Source organism: Arachis hypogaea, chromosome 14 (assembly GCF_003086295.3).
Source record: "Arachis hypogaea cultivar Tifrunner chromosome 14, arahy.Tifrunner.gnm2.J5K5, whole genome shotgun sequence".
In the NCBI taxonomy this organism is placed as follows: Eukaryota; Viridiplantae; Streptophyta; class Magnoliopsida; order Fabales; family Fabaceae; genus Arachis; species Arachis hypogaea.
This window is the reverse complement of record NC_092049.1, coordinates 132,805,758-132,817,844: the sequence shown is the minus strand read 5'-3', so window position 1 is coordinate 132,817,844 and position 12,087 is coordinate 132,805,758. Positions and strand designations below refer to the sequence as shown.

At 32.1% G+C, this 12,087-nt stretch overlaps 1 long non-coding RNA gene across 6 annotated transcripts in view; it reads right to left on the bottom strand.

The window, feature by feature from the left end:
• Positions 1 to 11,814, bottom strand: part of LOC114925157 (uncharacterized) — a 34,571-nt gene extending 22,757 nt beyond the window's left edge. For 2 of the 6 annotated variants that reach the window (XR_011871399.1, XR_011871404.1), the window contains exons 1-5: positions 11,560 to 11,814; positions 9,903 to 11,445; positions 9,677 to 9,773; positions 8,970 to 9,077; positions 7,546 to 7,637 (exon numbers count right to left, since the gene is read on the bottom strand). This is a non-coding gene — a long non-coding RNA (uncharacterized lncRNA). The remainder of the gene's footprint in view (positions 1 to 7,545; positions 7,638 to 8,969; positions 9,078 to 9,676; positions 9,774 to 9,902; positions 11,446 to 11,559) is intronic. The other 4 variants (XR_011871400.1, XR_011871403.1, XR_011871402.1 and 1 more) reach the window with 4 other exon arrangements.
• Positions 11,815 to 12,087: the final 273 nt, after the last annotated feature.

The following is a 12,087-nucleotide window of genomic DNA, read 5'->3' as shown; positions in this document are numbered from 1 at the left end:
CGTACTGATGGAGCATGTCAACAAGGTAATACCCTTTTAATACTTAATTTAAGTTAGAGACTTTATTTTAACGTCTTAGTTACATATACATTAGAGGCTTTAATTTAAGTTATATATATATATATATATATATATATATATATATATATATATATATATATATATATATATATATGTTCATGTATTGGATTAGATTTAAGCTTAAGAAGTATATACTTATACTGAATGCATCCTGACAGTGAGGAATCTTGGACAAACTGTGGGAATTTTTCATTAACTGCTGAATGTAAAAAGCAAAACACGTTAAAACCTGGGTTATATAAACACATACAGGTGCCAAAAAATTAGTGCAGATTTTCTTAATGTATTTACTTTGTCATGTGGTCAAAAAAATTATTGTTACGATAATTTTCATTCATGAAAAATATGGTGGCAGGTCCTCCATTCAGGCACTGATATTTTCATATTCTTATCTACAGGACAGTCACAATTCAATGGAAGAAGCATGGAGGGACTTAGCCAAACAAGGGGTTCTATACCATTAAGTAATTACTATTTAGATACAGATTTAAAAGGCTACAGAATTTTTTTCAAAAAATACTCGGGTTAACCTTGAATTCGTAATGCAGGCACTATAGATTGCGTACATAACAATGCAAAGAAAATGTATGAAGAGGATAAGGAAAACAGCCTTTGTTTTGTTAGTAATGGAAGGAATGTAGACCTAGCCATAAGGGTGGGAGAGAATGTCAGCAATGGACAGTATAATCTGAATGAGGTTCCCCTTCAATCAACTGATACATTAGCACCAGAAATTCCAATGATAGGTAATGAAATACATTGTAAACAATTCACCAAATACTTATCTACCAGTACATATCGGGTAAACAAATTAACTTTTGGATATTCAGACCTTGCAAAGCATGCTAGGATGCAAAGAGCATCGAAACGAGCTCAACAAAAGAATACCAGTGTATCTCAAAGTAAGAAAGGTAAAATTTATTTTGTATGACCAGATAACATTCAACCTGAATTGCTGAAATCATATATAGATAATCAGGTTTTTTGTGCTCTTAAAGAGAACCAATCTGTATCTCAATAAAAGAGAGATCTATTTTTGGTTAACAGGTACAGCAGATATAACTATATCGAACCAAAGCAACATGGATTGGACTGCAATTCAATGTAAGCTAAATGAATTAAATCTTTATATTATTACTTTAAATTATGCAAGAGATAATTATAGTTAATAATGGAGACAGTGCATTTCAAAATACAGATTCAAGTGGTCCAAGAATAATTCAAGATAGAGTGGACTCAGTTCAATCTAGCAAGACAAAAATATCAAACACTATTAGTGTGAATAGTATGGCGGATAATAAAGCACAACAGAAGAACTATGCACGAGGTACATGAAACACTGACCATCCTTTTTTAAAAAATATAAATGAGGCCATACTTCTTTTTTATGAAGATAATGTTGCCTATATGTGTACTAAAACTATCAAACCAAATAGAAGAAATTAGAAATGCCAGGAGGAGCAGAAGGTTGAAATTAAATGCTTCAAGACAAAATGAGACCAGAATCCACAAACAAGGTATTCATAATTAATTCTTTTAAATTAGGAGTTAATAATATATCTATATGAAATTAAAATCATACCCAACGAACCACTTTTCTGTGTTGTGGATAGTATTTTTCAATGCTTAGGATCTGTTCGAAATTGGTAAAGACAATTGTTTGTTATCTTAGATATATCCTCCTATAACTATTCATAGCTAGTTTATGAGTAATTGACTAAGAATCAAATAAACATAGAAGTCATGGTTCATTTTCTTATCATATTAATAATAGGATTAATGAACAACAGTCATTAGGTTATGAGCAGATTTCTACATTTCGTCTATTAGTAAGAATGTGTCAATTATCAATAAATTCATTAACATAAAACTAACATTGTGAAATTTTTTAAAATGATGTAGGTACAAGATCTGGCCTAAGATCTTCCAATACCACTAAAAAAACAAAATCTAAAGAAGGCGGTACGTACTAGATAAAACATGTTTTACTGACACAAACATAAAAAATCTAAGACATTCCTAATAATATCGTATCGACTTAATTAATCCTTCTTGCTGCTTGCAGAGTATTTACACATGGGGATGCAGTGTATGAATGTGAGCATTGTAATGCTCTTTTCTGGTATGACGAAAGGTCAAACAAAAATTATAACACAGGCCAACCTAAATTCACTCTATGTTGTAAAGGAGGACAAGTCCAAGTTCCACACTTACAAGAAGCTCCTAAAGTGTTGTATGAGTTGTTATACGGTAATGGTCCAAAGAGCAAGCATTTTCGTGAAAATATTAGATCTTACAATAGCATGTTCCAGTTCACATCCATGGGTGCGAAAATAGATCGTGGCAGGAATAATTCCAGAGGACCACCAACTTTCATTCTCTTTGGTGAGAACTATCATTTAATGGGTAGTCTCATACCACCCGAAGGAAGTATGGCCAAATTTGCACAATTGTATGTATTTGATACACAAAATGAAGTCCAAAACCGCATCGCTGCCATCAGGTTTGTCATCTTTTGATTAACGCATTATTAATTAAAATTTTCACAGCCAAAACATTGTAATTTATATGCTGCTATTATAATATTATACTTCATTTGCTGCCGTAGGGGTGAAGAGAACAAGCAGATTCATGAAGATATTGTAAGAGATTTGAAAAAAAATGCTTGATGACAATAATATTTTGGTCAAGGCATTTCGTATGGTCAGGGATTTAGTTGCTAAGGATTCAAATAACTCAATCAAGCTTAGGCTACTCGGCAAAAGAAGAAAGGATGGTAGAAGATATAACTTACCCTCAACCGATGAAGTGGCTGCTTTGATTGTTGGAGATTTTGATATAGATAAGACTGATCGAGACATTGTAGTTGAGACACAAAGTGGAAGATTGCAAAGGATCAATCAACTCAATCCATCTTATTTGGGATTACAATATCCTTTGTTATTTCCTTATGGGGAAGATGGTTACAAAGAAGATATACTTCTTAATAAGCGGAATCATAGTGGTGGGAAAGGACGACAAGAGGTGTCAATGAGGGAGTTTTTCGCATTTAGGATTCAAGAAAGATTAGCTGATGGATCTCCCCTCTTATATGCAAGAAGACTATTCCAACAATTTTTGGTTGACGGATATTCTATGATTGAATCAGTCAGGTTGAACTATATACGTCAAGAGCAAGCTAAATTCAGATGTGAAATGTACAAGGGAATAAAGGAAGCAGTTTTCAGTGGAGAAACCACACCATCATCATGTGGCAAACATATTATATTGCCTTCTTCATTTATGGGGGGTCCGAGATATATGATACAGAATTATCAAGATGCAATGGCTATTTGTAAGGTGGTGGGTTATCCTGATCTTTTCATTACCTTCACATGCAATCCTAAGTGGCCTGAAGTTGAAGACTTTCTAAAGACAGAGAGTTGAATCCCGAAGATAGACCTGACATTGTTTGTAGAACTTTCAAGGCAAAACTAGATACTATTAAAGATATTAGAGCCAACAAGATATTTGGGAAAGTGAGTGCAGGTAAACTTTTACTAATCTTACTAATCACAGTCACTAGAAACCTTTCATGTTATCAATATACGTATTATTACACATACACTATTTAATTAAATTTTCATTAATGGATTTTGCAGTTGTTTACACAATTGAATTTCAAAAACGTGGATTGCCACATGCACATATACTACTATTTCTCCATAAGGATGACAAATATCCAACAGCAAAAGACATTGACAGAATTATATCAGCTGAGATACCAGATAAGAAGACAGATACAGATTACTTTGAAGCAGTGGAGAAGCACATAATGCACGGCCCATGTGGTTTGGTTAAGAAAGATTCACCGTGTATGGAGGATGGTAAATGCATTCGTCACTTCCCAAGAAATTTGTTGATAACACAACCGTCGACGATGAAGGTTATCCGGTATATAGACGTAGGGAAGATGGAAGAACAATTAAAAAGTCTGGCATTGACCTTGATAACCGTTATGTGGTCCCTCATAATAGGCTCTTACTTATGAGATATGGGGCTCATATAAATGTTGAGTGGTGCAACCAATCAAGGTCAATAAAGTATTTATTCAAATATGTGAATAAAGGACATGACCTGTCACAGCCTCATTCTATAAAAGTGCTACATCAAACACCGAGTTGGATGAATACGATGAAGTGAGCATGTATTATGATTGTAGATACATATCTCCATGTGAAGCAGCCTGGAGAATTTTTGGGTATAACATCCATTATAGAGATCCTTCTGTTGTGAGATTAGGTTTTCACTTACCCGATGAACAAAATGTGATATTTAAAGACCATGAAAATTTAGATGATGTGGTGAAACAAGCATCCGTCAAGGAATCTATGTTCATTGGATGGTTTCAAGCAAATAGGGTTATATGGAGGCTAGGTCATTGACATATGCAGAACTCCCTACAAAATTTGTATGGAAAGCAAAAGAAGGGTGTGGTTGCCTCGAAAAACACATAATGTTATTGGAAGAATCTTCTTTGTGCCTCCAGGTTCGGGTGAAAGTTACTACCTCAGACTACTCCTTAATTTTGTGAAGGGACCAACTTCCTATGAAGATATCAGAACCGTAGATGTGTTGTTTATTCCTCATTTAAAGAGGCATGTTATGCACGTGGTCTTCTAGATGATGACAAGGAATATATTGATGCAATAGAAGAAGTAGCCATTGGGGATCTGGAGCGTATCTGAGAAAGCTCTTTGCTACACTTTTATTTTCTAATTCAATGGATAGACCAGAACATGTATGGGAAAAAACATGGACTCTACTATGTGATGACATACTTCATAGGCAGAGAAGACTACTTGATAATCCAGGTATCAATTGTTACTTCAATTCATGTTTATCATAATTAGATATTTTCGCTATCTCAATAGGTAAAAAATGATATTTTAGTAATTAATCAATAAATTTTATCACAACAGTTTTGCTATTCCAACCAACCACAATATAATAATGAAGTAATTTTCATGAATCTGTATATTTGTATAATTGTGTAATGTTTAATCAAAATACAGTTGCAATAAATTTATAGGAAAATAAAGTAAAAGGATAACCAATTAATGGTGAGGGATAGGAATTTGTGACAAATATATCATTAACTTAAAAAAAAGGTCTTATGCTAATTAGACTAACATTTTTAATTTGTAATAAATTGTCCTGTCCTGAAAAATTGTGTTATCAATTGTAAGTCAAATCAGATACTTAATATGGTCAGCTTGGCTATTACAATCCTTATATAAGTCATAGAGAAATTTTTCCACACATAGGTGAGTTATTACATTGCACTGATTTGGATTTTCCTGTTATGCACGCAGATTTAGTTCTTACAGACGATGAGTTGAAGGAGCTAACACTCATACAAATTGAAAATATGCTAAACAGTTACAACAAGAGCCTTAGAGACTACCCACCAATGCCAGTACCAGATATGAGTCAATGTTCGAACCATCAACTAATAGCAGATGGCGTTAACAGGTTAATTTGTGATGAACTGCGGTATGACAGAAGGCAACTAGCCGCGAATTATATTACTTATCTGCAAAAACTGACAGATGTGAAAATGATGGTGTACGAAAAAATAATGGAGGCAGTTCATAGTGGGAAAGGTGGAGTATTCTTCCTATATGGTTATGGTGGGACTGAAAAAACTTTTGTTTGGCAAACATTAGCTTCTGCATTGAGATCTCAATCACAAATTGTACTCACGGTTGCATCAAGTGGGATAGCATCACTTCTATTACCCGGTGGCAGGACAGCACATTCACGTTTTGCAATTCCACTCAATTTGGATGAATTCTCCACATGCAATATAAGACAGGGGAACGCCTTGGCTGAATTGTTGATAAAAACAAAACTAATAATTTGGGATGAGGCTCCTATGGTAAATAGGTACTGCATTGAAGCTCTTGACAGGATGATGCGAGACATTCTAAGATTCAAGAATGTGAACAGTGAAATGGAGCCATTTGGAGGAAAGACAGTCGTATTTGGAGGTGATTTTCGACAAATACTACCAGTGATCCCAAAAGGAACTAGGCAGGAAATCGTTAATGCCACAATAAACTCATCGTATATTTGGAATAGCTGTCAGTTGTTGACCCTCACAAAAAACATGAGATTGAGAGTAGGTGATTCCACTGAAAGGTCACATGACTTGAAGTAATTTGCTGATTGGATTCTAAGTATTGGTGACGGAAGTTATGGTACACCTAGAGATTCAGGTGAAAGAATTGAAATCCCAGATGACATTCTGGTAAAGAACTGGGATGACCTAATAGAGGCAATCTGTAAGGTAACCTATCCAGAACTATTTTCAGGGAAAAATCCTGATCAACATATAAAAGACCGAGCAATACTTGCACCAACATTGCAAATTGTGGAAGAAATAAACAATTACATGATGAGCTTAAATCCCACTGAAGCACATACCTATTATAGTTCTGATAAGGCATGCCCAACAGAGTCTAATAATGATTTACTGGCATCCATACACACTCCTGAGTTCCTGAACACAATCAATTGCTCGGGTGTTCCAAACCATCAGTTGACATTAAAGGTTGGAACCCCTATAATGCTACTTAGGAACATTGATCACTCGGCAGGATTGTGCAATGGTACATGCTTAGTTGTCACCAAGCTTGGAAAACACATCATAGAAGCACAAAGTAGCACAGGAAAAAACAAAGGACAAAGAGTGTTCATCCCAAGAATGATTTTAAGTCCATCCGATCATCGAATACCATTCAAATTCCAACGGAGACAATTTCCTATAATGGTATCTTATGCAATGACTATAAACAAAAGTCAAGGTCAATCATTGTCAAAAGTTGGACTCTTACTCAAAAAGCCTGTTTTTACGCATGGTTAGCTATATGTTGCAGTTTCTAGAGTCACAAACAAAGAAGGACTTAAGATACTACTAAGTCATGATGAGAAGAAAAAGAATGAGACGGATAATGTGGTATTCAAAGAAGTCTTCAGGAATGTTTGCTGAATGCATCAACAATGATCTTTGATATAAAAATGAGTTGAGTTATTTTTGAAATAATGTAACCAAACTGAATCATGGATCTTCAGCACTTTGTCTGGTGGTAGAGAATGTTTCTTTAAGATACTAATCAGTTTGAATCATCTCCGTGCACAAATCAGGTACTTAATACCATTTTGTCCGACATATTGTTAGTATGACCATTAGCAACATTTTCCTTAAATCCAATTATTCCTTGAAACTTTCATGTTTAGAAAACTAAAGAGGATGAAACTATGCCTAGGTTGCACATGTTAGATTATATGTCTTATATCTAAAAAGGATAAATGAATTATAATTGATATTTACTCGATAATAAGGATAACACCCTAAACTCAAGTATCATCACAAAAGAGATATAACACAACAAAATAAAAAACTAAATAGGTTAAACTAACCTCAATCTGTGTCATCCATCACAGAGGTTGCTCCCAACAAGATACTTCAGTCTTCAGTAATTAAAAAACCAGCTTATAATCAAATCTAGGAACTTGAAAAATAAATTCATATCAGAATTACATTTAAATATTTTCTTTGTCCGATCCCTAAGTCACAAATCATTGATTAGCAACATTGATTAGCAACAATAGCAACATTGTAACTAATAAACTTGCAAAAGCAATAGACTGCAGTAACCAATAATTTTGATTTCTAATGTTAAATGAATATATTTGTACTTGAAAGATAACAAAGATAAACATAAATAATATCAAATCATCAAAATCACTTTAAGGAAAATATTATCCTTATTCTTAGGTAAGTGAACAATGGGAAACTTGAACGTTGTCAGCCTAGATAGTTGCCTAGATTGTGATTTTGCAATATATATAAATTTTAAGCCACTGAATATTTTGAGGCCAAAAGGATTGACATTAAGAAAAGAAAAAAACCTAATGAATATCATGAACGGAAGTTTTTCACCATTGTAAATTAAGACTACTCATACATCAAATTAAAGAGCCTAAGGCCCAAAACAACAACAAAATGCAAGAAATATAATTAAGCGTATATTCTTATTGGAACATCTTGCTAAAACATGACAAAAGATTATATTCTTTAAAAAATATGTGGAAAAAGAATATCTTGCTAAACCAACCTGTTATTCTCCCATTAGTACCTGATTCATACAGAAAAAAAATGCACACTAAATTTAAGAAATGCTCACTAAATTTAAGAAGTAGAAGAATCTTTTTAGGATTTCAAACAAATTAACTACCATTTGTAAATTCTTATTGAAATTAAAAATATACAAACGGGCAGGATTCACCATATCAGAAGAAATAAGAATATTTCACAATGATTAAATTCATATGAAAGGAAAATCAAATGGCATATAAGACAACTCATTTTTTGAAGTTTTCATTTCCTCAACTGAGTAATAAATTGAAGACTAATTAGAAGATTGTCATTAAGTATCCTATTCTGCATCTAAAAATTCAATCTCTATCAACACGGCTTAGCAGAAGTTATCAAAAGAACACTAGAAAAATCATAAAAAAATTAAAATTAAAGCAAATGTGCTTTATAGCATTCCTAACACTTAACATAGTCAGGCCCAAAATGAAAAACATAGAAATCCAAAATTGTAACAAAGAAAATATACACAAAAAATAATGAAAATTAAATAAAATATAATAGAAAACCCATGAAAGGTACACCCTGTTGATATAATAGGCACCAATAAAAAAGCAAAATTGATTCCCTAACCAAGGATCAAGATACAAAGCTTTTAACATAAAGGCTTAATGCAAAGTTCAAAATAACATATAAAATCAATGTCCAAAACATCTAAAACTTTTGGATAAATATACAAATCACTCACTTGGATCTTAAATCTTCTTGAACATCTCAACTTCAGCCTCCAGAACACTATCTTCTTGGATTTTACTATCTCTCGCAAGTCCTCTAATCAGAAAAATATGAAAAGTCCCTGCAAAATTACCAAGCGCCATAACAGATTTTCACTATAAATAATAAAAAAATAAGCATATTAAAAGTGGCGCATATAATATTCACGACCTCATAGTGATTGGATTTAGTATAAGGGCTCAAATCTCTCCCAATTTGTCCGTGTTAGCACTTTGAAGTAAGTCAAGAATGATATGCATATAACTATACATTGAAGCTTATTACTGAAATATAAGTTCAAACTTCCATTTTTTTATTGGAGCAAAACAAAAAATATTATTTTAGTGTTGGATCCAATTAGTCAAAATAAAATGATATAACATTCAAATATTTTTATCCTTTCTTCTCTACATGTCATATTATTTTAAAAAATATTATTTCAAAATTCAATTCAAATTGTTTATTAATTTTATACAGTAGTTAATAAATACATATGTAATTTCTCAAATTTCTATTGAAAATAAAAAATTTGGTACCTAAAAACTCATAAAATTGCCACTGAAAATAATAGCTTAACAGTCTCCCATGAATACACCAACAATATATCATTTTGACACTTTTAAATGACTCTTTTTATCCTTATTCAAGTGCTATATTATATTATCTTTCACAATCCTTTACCTTTAAGGCATCTTCATGTCCAATTCTTCCATCCGGATGAAATGTTATTGAGTGCACCCCTGCTCATAAGAGAACCTTTATGGAAACATTCTTACAACTGGCACAAAAGAAAACAAATGTTTAAAACCAAGAACATACATAGAGAAAAAGATCATTAGCCTATGAAATGATATTGCCATTCCAATTTTATTATACATGCATATCAAGGAGAAGCTATGATCAGTACCTCTTCCATGGTAGTGCCAATATCAAGTCTGTGCAATTCATTCAGTGAATACTATGCAGTGAACCTTTGATGCCAGAATAATTTCACTAAGAACAATTTCAGCAGCCTTTGAACTTTCAATAGCCACACTGCCTTCAGTATTCTGACATCAACGAAAACTCTTTTAAATTCATATTATAGAGTGTTTATTTTGGAATCTTGAACTAGAGATGCTTACATACTGAGAGTATGCACAGATTAATGCACACAAAAATATTCAAGAATTTGGCAAGCATAGGCTAAAACAAATATTGTCATACGGATAATACAAAATCACAAGATGCTACAATTACAAATAGTGATGCAAAAAAAAATAAGCGATCAAATTCCCAAACAGTTGTAACATTACAATTCACAGATTATTCCAATCATCCATTTGCAAACTTCACTCATAAATCCTAAAAGAATATCTTCGCCGCAAAAATAGAGTGGATACAGACAGAAAATGCAAAACAAAGAAAAAAGAGAGCAACTTTTTAGCCACAGTACGGTGTTCAAAATATATATATTGCTCATAATCAACGCTATGAACTTCAAAAGTAAATCTAAAGAGGACGGAAACCTGAAATTTCAAAAATATACGACACAAAAGCCACAATTGGCCATCGACACCAACTGTTTCTTCCCAAACATCATCCATACTCTTAGCCTAAAATTCAAAGAAAAAATAAGTCTCAATAATTGTATATGTATATTTGTATTTCTACAACATACCTTGAGGTACATCAGTTATTCCGCCAGAAACTAATGTTTCAAGTCATTAAGAACTCTCATTGAGACTCTTATCTTAGAACTTTAGCCACATCAAAGTTTCCATTCAGATCAAGTAATAAATATTACAAGTAAAGTAATGAACCTCATTATGGAGATGAAATATAATTGCAGTTTTCTTTCTTTAAAAAAGTTTCTATTTTTCTGCAACTTCATATAATTTCAAAGAAAGCTGCAACTTCACAAACCTGCTAAATCCAAACCATTAATTAGTCATTTATTAGCAGAACCAGAATAAGATTAATCAACTTAGTATAGAGATTACTAATTATATTAACTATATTTACTTTCTACGGTGATTTAATATTACTTTTAAAAGATTTCTGAAATTATTCATACTATCTAAATATTCACGGTATCCATGTACAATCTACTTATACTCACAATTTAATGTTGAGCATCATACTATCATAAAGATAAATTTTTTTTCCTCCATAAATATTTAAAGGGAATCCGTTTTATAGTTGCATGCATAAATCAAATAATGGTATCCGTTTCAAATTAAATTTACCGTAAATTAAACCAAAATACAAACTTATCATCAGTTCTAAAAAAAATAGATATATATAACAAATAAAAAGTACGATCAATAGATAATCAACTAAAATAGAAAAAAAAAATAATATAATACAAGCTTGAGTTACTTCTGAAAAGTTAACCCATATTAAAATAGAAGCTCCATGCATCTACTTTTTCAACCCATTTTAAAATAGAAGCTCCGATGCATCTACTTCTTCAGGAAATTAAAAGAAAGGGGATTAATACGTTGAATAAACTATACAAATGTATAGAGGATAATAATATCATCTTTACGCAAAACTTCATTTACACAACTTTATTAGTTTACCTTTTGCCCAAATTCGAACTCTTTAAACATCTTCTAAGCCAACAAAGCTTCTATTCGAAAAAAATAGTCAGCAGATGAAAAAACCAAAGAGACGGAGACTTAATTTAAAGGAATATTTTAGCCTTTTTGTTTCTGAAAAAACCAAACATCTTTCTATGCCTTTTTGTTTCTCTTGATGGATGTAGTAGGTAGGATAATTAATTATGAAGGAATGCTTCTTATAAAGAGTTAGTGGATTTCAATAAAAAGGTGGATGAACCTTCTTCAACTAACAGCTATAAACATTTAAAACACATCATAAGGACAAGTGTTTGCTTCAAATAAATACAAAATTATTTAATTCTAACTTCACCCATTTTTTTTACTTTTGATTATAAATTTTTTTATTTCTAATAAAAAGGTGATTAATCAAAATTCAATTAATCATATCCTTATACATTCAAATACCAGAAACTTTTACTTATCTAATATTATTAAATATACCAAATTCGTAATTATAGTTTTTATATTACAATTTTTCTTAGTCAT